Source organism: Dermacentor albipictus, chromosome 8 (genome assembly GCF_038994185.2).
Source record: "Dermacentor albipictus isolate Rhodes 1998 colony chromosome 8, USDA_Dalb.pri_finalv2, whole genome shotgun sequence".
Taxonomy (NCBI): domain Eukaryota; kingdom Metazoa; phylum Arthropoda; class Arachnida; order Ixodida; family Ixodidae; genus Dermacentor; species Dermacentor albipictus.
In genome coordinates, this window is record NC_091828.1 from 82,904,785 (window position 1) to 82,911,605 (window position 6,821).

At 46.7% G+C, this 6,821-nt stretch overlaps 1 long non-coding RNA gene across 1 annotated transcript in view; it reads left to right on the plus strand.

Annotated features, from left to right (window-relative positions):
- The window catches only part of LOC135898634 (uncharacterized), a 206,154-nt gene extending 200,764 nt beyond the window's left edge, over positions 1-5,390 (plus strand). Inside the window, exon 2 of the long non-coding RNA XR_010563378.1 lies at positions 5,079-5,390. This is a non-coding gene — a long non-coding RNA (uncharacterized lncRNA). The remainder of the gene's footprint in view (positions 1-5,078) is intronic.
- The last annotated feature ends 1,431 nt before the right edge of the window (positions 5,391-6,821 follow it).

A 6,821-nucleotide genomic window follows, 5' to 3' on the forward strand; every position in this document is an offset into this window, starting at 1 on the left:
AAAATGAAACCGTACGGGAATATTTTGTTTATTTTCTTGTTCACGAAACGCGCGTCCCACAATCTTCTGACGCCTACTGAATTTGTCTCTCCTCTCTCTCCTGCCTCGGTGAGCCGATGGTGTGTATATGCTCGAGCTCAAAATGCATATCACCAGAGTCTTTCGAAAGTTATCGCGTCACCAGGTATTGCTGACGATTAACGCCTGCGATAATCGGGCAGCGTTAACGGCTTATCACTGGTGCCGATGTTCAGCTTCTCGCGACGTCGTCTGGTTTTGAAGGTCGATTACCGCCACCTGCAGCTTAGCGCCGGGACTAATGTGTCGCGCGAGTCATTCCGTCAGGGTTAGGGCAGTGGCTAACCGTTGCCGAACGTTAACTTCAACATTTGCGCCATCTCATCTATGCAGTCTTGGTGGCCCTTGAGGCTATGAGCTAGAGCGTGTTAGGCGTTCAGGCAGTGGTTAACCACGTAGAAGGTTAACTTCAACACTTACGCCATCTCATCTATGCAGTCTTGCTGGTCCTTGAGGCTATGAGCTAGAGTGTGCTAGGCGTGACGGCAGTGGTTAACCACGTGGAAGGTTAACTTCAACACTTACGCCATCTCATCTGTGCAGCCTCGCTGGTCCTTGAGGCTATGAGCTAGAGTGTGTTAGGCGTTACGGCAGTGGTTAACCACGTGGAAGGTTAACTTCAACACTTACGCCATCTCATCTATGCAGTCTTGGTGGTCCTTGATGCTATGAGCTACAGTGTGTTAGGCGAAGTCTGTTTTGTGCAGTGCACAGACAAAGGCATACGACCCGTCCACTGTCTAAGTATGTGCGTGGCTTGTGATGCTCATACGACTTCATTATACCGCTAATGTGCCTTCGGCGATAGTTTATTTTTTAGTGTAGATTAGGCTATGCATACTTTAGGCGCCTCCCCCTATGGCGTTCACTTATGGTAGATGAAGATTGGCGCTGTGGCTAACCTTCCGCGCTTGTGAGGATGTCGTAGTCAGGCTCGTTTCGGGTATTTTATAGCACCTTTGTACACCGGGGTTAGTTTTTGCCCTTGCGCGGCGTACAAATATTTTAGGCTAAGACTCTTTAGGGCAAGTGTGTAGCGTATGGCTCGCATATATTTGTAGGCGTGAATTTGTTTTTTGTAGCGAAATCGTTCCACTTCTTAAAGAAAGTATAAGGCGCGGTGGTTGTTTATTCCCACCGCACAAAACATTTGTAAAACTACCGAGCTGGCTTTTTCGCAATGCAAGTGTATGTCGGACAACAAATCGTTATACTGGTGGTAGTTATTTTTTTTAGCAATGCGGCACTCGCGTTCGTGCATTGTTGCCGACCACGTAGTACATCATGTGTTCTTGCAAGAGCAAGAACACTGTACGAGATGCACCGATAAACGTCGTGTTAAAAGTTTCGTTGGTCGCCACATTTCGAGACAAGGACTGCAGTGCGGAGAAACTAACTTAACAATTTTCTTAAGGGTCAGGTATTGTTATATTTATATATGGTACTACGTAACAAAAGCTCTAAATTTCGCTCCCCGTAGGCAAGTGAATAGCGTCCCAAATGTACAAAGCATCAAGTGCCTGTAACGACAGTGCATGGCCGTCCTGACAGAAATCTATAAAGCTTGAGCCTACTATTCTCGTAAATAGCGCAGAGCTTGGGTAGGATTACAGCCGAAGTTGTATTCGCAATATGCCGACCGGCATATGACCGTTGGTAGAACTGAACAAACGGCTGGCACATATCAACAAGCTATGGGACAGAGAAGTGATAAGGCATAACATTAAGATACACGAAGATGGCAGTACGGTGGAGAAAGCAAAACGCGGGTGGCTGATGTTGCATTTGAGATCAGGCTAGAAAGGCAGTGGGTAGTTCCGCAAGTGTTCGTAGTTCGTGGTACCGATAACTGGCGGTGCACGACAGAAACAAAATGGCTGCCGAAGGAAAGGGTGCATGTCGTCGAGGGCGTGTAGAGAGAATTAGACGATGTGGATAGATGAGGAAGTTTGCAGGCACGGTATGGAGTTAAGAAAAAAAGGATAGAGCGATAGGAGAGGGTTTTCCTCCTAGGTGTGGAAAAAAGACTAGCCTGATGTTGGTGGTGGTGGCGATTACGATGATGATGTAACATTTCAAGTCAGTGTCACACCGATTTGTCGCCCTTGCATGTGGCGTATACGTACAGTGAGCACCAATACTTTTTTTTTCGAGTGCCTTCCCTTTCGCCTCTGTAGTGCCTTTGCATCGACGTTTGCGCCTCGTTCCATGAGAAGTTTGTTCCGCAGTGAGCACTGCGGGGCCCCCATTTTGCAGTGCCTCTTCCTTTCTTCTTCACTGCCGAGAAGTGCCTATATTGCTTCGCGTTAGCTGATGATGAACACTGCTTGTACAGCGTTCTAGTGCAATACATAGATGAACAAAAAGTTCACTCTGTGCTGAAATTGGAAGTGCTCTCTGGGAAAAAAAGTACGCTTTCGCAGAGTGTGTTGGTTTTGATTTCGTTGCTTGTGGTATGAGCAGCAGCGAGTCCGCACAGTGCACGCGAAAGAAGGCTCGATGTTTGAAAAGTCGGGAAGTACACGCCGATAAATTCGACCTCCACATTAGCTAAGATGAGTGCTTCAACTGAGTGTTCCCCACAAAGAAAACAAGAAAAGGGGGGAGGGGGCACGCCTGGTCAGTGTTATCGCTCTGAACGAGCAGTGTATGTAGAATAGCGTTGTTTCGCGAACGTGTTTTCAAAAGCTCGTAGTTACGTGAAGGGAAACGGGTTCGCGTATACGTACAGCGTCAATCTGTCCCGTCAGCAGTTTCCAGCGTCGCGCTACGTCAGCGTGTAGTAAATCAAACGAATTGTCTTGTATACGGAAATTCGAAATTTTTAATCTGTAAAGCCAATAAAAAGAAAATTGACTCGCCATCTCGGTCCTGCCAAAGCGGATGTACAGCGAAGCTTTTGAAAACCACCATCACAACTTCTGGGGAGGCTATGCAGTGCTTTATTGCTTTAGAGTAATAGTATTGATGGTGATTTAGAGTAATGATAGTAATTGGACTAAAGACAATTTTGACAGCACTCCGCCGCTGGTCGTATTGCCGTCTCTTTTCCCGTCTGCCACTCCTCGTATTCATGCTGCTCCTCGGGAGTCCAAACTATGCGTCGCCTACCCATAGAAGTGCTGCAACAATGAAATCATTTGCTATGCCGGTTCTTCTGTATACGAAAGGCTAGTGACGTCACTCCCCGCGTCTCAAGCTGCCGTCGCCGCGGCAGCCTGCGCAACGGTAACCTTCACCGGGAAACGTATGCGGCGAGCGCTACGTGCTTCGCATTGTTAGCAGTAGCGCCTCGTCAATTATACGGTTTGGATGTTTGTTTTTTGCTTGTTCTCTGGTGAAGTTACCGCTGTGCCGTATGTCGTATGCGTGATGCCAAAGAATGTATGCGCTTTTCGCTTCAGTCGCGGAAGGTTTCTTTTTTTCCATGATTACGACGCCGCGAAACATCCCGACCAACTAGAGGCTAACATATTCGCTGTAATAGAACATTCTACTCGGTCACAATGCACGAGTTCATAAAAAAATTTACCATCTCGGCCCTTAGCCGTTTTCGCTTGCGAACACAAGCATGCAAGGATATTAGTGCTGTCAAAGTGTTTAGCAGTTGTGGCGGACGCGGAAAACACATTGCTGGTTACGTCCATTTCTTTTCTGTCACACGTCCTTCTTCGCGCTGTACATCCGTCACCATGCAAATTTACCAAATCGCCGAATTTGCACCACTTGGCGCGGAAAAATCATTTAAACCGCTTTAAACGATGTCAATTACTATACAATTTGGCTAGAAACATAGTTAAATAGGGAGGGGAGGGGCTATGCTTCATTTATATGCAAACAGAAAAGTGACCTTATAACATGAATCAATCAAAGCAATATCTGCGGCCATGATTTTACCACTATCATTCGTTAGCTAAAGCGTACAGCTAGAAAAACAGCTTCCCATATATATATATATATATATATATATATATATATATATATATATATATATATATATATATATATATATATATATATATATATATATATGGAAGGGGAGACGTATGCCGCGTTTTACTGCCAAGGCATTGACACGAACGTTCTCAGTCTCAATAGCATGAGACCGATTTGCCCAAAATGAGTACGGGTTCCTCTACACGCGGAGGTCACTGGCCGTCCCTTTCTAATTCCATTTTCCGGGGCTATTTTTACACCCCAAACGGAGTATGTTCTTCGGGACTGCACAGAATTATGTATAGTAAACGCATGTACTCTATCGGGGAGCATACAAGAACTCTCGGAAATTAGGAGTTAAATGAGGGGCCAGTCACTTACTCCTTCAACGGGAGTCACGGGTACTCTTTTTTACGAAACTTTTCTTTACCTTGCGGCTTTCTATATAACTGAGCTTTTGTAGAGGTTTTGTGCACCCCATGTTGGAGTCTACTATAATTAAATGCGTGTATCTTAGACACCATTCATCGAAGAGGATAGGAGACCTCTCGAAAATGGGAGTAAAATATAATCGCACATCGAGTTACTATTCGATAAGAGACACCAGTGTAGTACGTACTCCCTTTGGGGTGAAACCTTCCGCCTTGAGGATTTTCGCAAAACTTATTTACTCATTCAGCATTCCCCTTGCATCTAGTGTCCAAAGTGTATAACCTCTGCATAGGTTGTTGGCGGCGACGTTTTGGAACGAAGTGCCCCGAGCTCCTTGCGAATGCCGCTTTGGGGCTTCGGGGTTATACTATAGATACACATAGGACTGCTATACTTTTCATGAAGATAGAGATAGAGGGAGAAAGAAAAAATTGTTATTTTTTATTTTTTTATTTGCGTGTTCCTCGCGGGCTCCTAATTGGAGTATTGTGTGAGGGGGACGATACATTGTTATCGTAAAAATATAGGGCACATGCCGACTAGCAAACAAAAACAAAGAAACTACGGTCGATTTTGCTCCTTTTCAGGGGTTTCCGTGTGATCTAAGGCAACAAGTCCAGTAAATGCGGTAGTCCGAAGAAAAGAGTATAGGTAACTGGAGGAAACTTTGTCGCGTCGGTCGAGGATTACCTGCCTTTTTTACCTTGAAGTGACAATCTTTTAGGATGCTTGTTTATCTTTAGTGCTTAACTTTGGTGCGCGTGATGAAAGTGTCGAGCGTTGCACGAAGTTTCAGCTGTGCGGAGAGCGATCTCCGACCCGCCATATACGTATGTGCTAAGAAGACCGACGTGTGCAGTCGAGTTCTAGCTGTTACCCTCGGTCCGTTTAACTTGAACAGCTTTTTGTAGAGCGCAGTGTGAATAAATAAGTGTTCTTCCGCATCCTGTCTGATTTCTTGAAGATTGGTGTTGTTCAGTGGCACAAGTGTGTCGCGTAATCGCCTGTGGTTCATCAGTGGTCTACCACCGCCTCTGCGTCGGATGCCCGCCGTCTGACGTGACTGTTTCCAGGGGCAAATGTCATGGTCTCCGTCCGTGTCCTTTTTTCTTTCTCAGTTTTCTTTCGGGCTGCTTCCTTTGCAAAGGATGCACGGGCAAAAGTGCTTCGAGCAGCAGGGATACGGACAGTCCGGCCAGAACATTTCTGTGCGGCTCCCTGTGTATTAGGTATTACTCCGGTTTACTCCCGTTTACTCCGCCAGGTATTACTCCGGTTTCAGCAAAATGCAGATATGCACGAGTTTTACTCAACCGATCTAATATGTCGCTTGAGTCGTAAAAAAATCTTGTAACAGCGCCTCTCCCTTGACATCACCTCCTTCTTTTCTATGGGTACACTTCTATGGACACACTTCGTGCCCTGGCTGGTGTCCCTCTGCACCACAAAATGCGCATTGCGCCTCACCATCGGCTACGATGGGAACAGATGCTGATGGGTTTAGAGGATGAACGACCCCTTTGACCGGATCTTTCTGTTTGATAGCGGCGTCCTGGTGCACCTGGCCCAGTGCACTCTGGGCTCTCTCTCTCTCTGCTCTCAACCTCCCCTCTCATGAAGTCGAGGAAACCGAGAGGCTTGTTTCCAGGCGTTTCATGTGAGGCAGCCTTCCGACGGAAGTACGCCAAACAAAGCTCGCCTGGGATGCTTTTACGAAGGACTCTGAGAAGCAGCGCGCCGTAGGTGCTCGACGACACTCCCAGCGCCTCTAGACTTCGGACTCCGGAGCAGATTAACATCGTAGAGGGTCCTCATGCATCCTCTCGATGTCCCGCAAATTGTGCACTGGGCGGACGTCAGGCAAGCGCGAAACGTGCTCCTCAATTATGACGTCCTTTCCCAAATATCTCGATGAGGGTCTTCACCGCGATATTCTAGTTTCTATCGCTGATCGGCAACACTTCTATTGCAGTGGCAGCTTTTCCGGTTGGGTAAGTAGTGGAACTTGGCTATTGCAAACCAGGTGTTGTTCTTGTGAATAGTCGATTCGAATTGATTCCAAAATTACTGCCACGAGCGCACGTTCCCGCTGAATTTTACGATTTCCAACTTGGGTAATTTGATGTCGATAGTGGCTGGAATGCCGCGGGTGGGACGGAACCAATGTGGCGTGCACGCTTCCTGTTCTGGCCTGTTGCCTGTCACTGACGGAGTTGTCGACCTGCTCTCGTTTGCTGTCCGACTCCTGAGGGCTCTCTTGATCTTTGTATTGAGGGAGCAATCTTCTCTGTGTACACAGCGCACGCTTCTAAATCTGCATCTACTTATTGAAGATCTATCTTCTTTTCGATGCTCTCGTTAACAGATTTCAACTG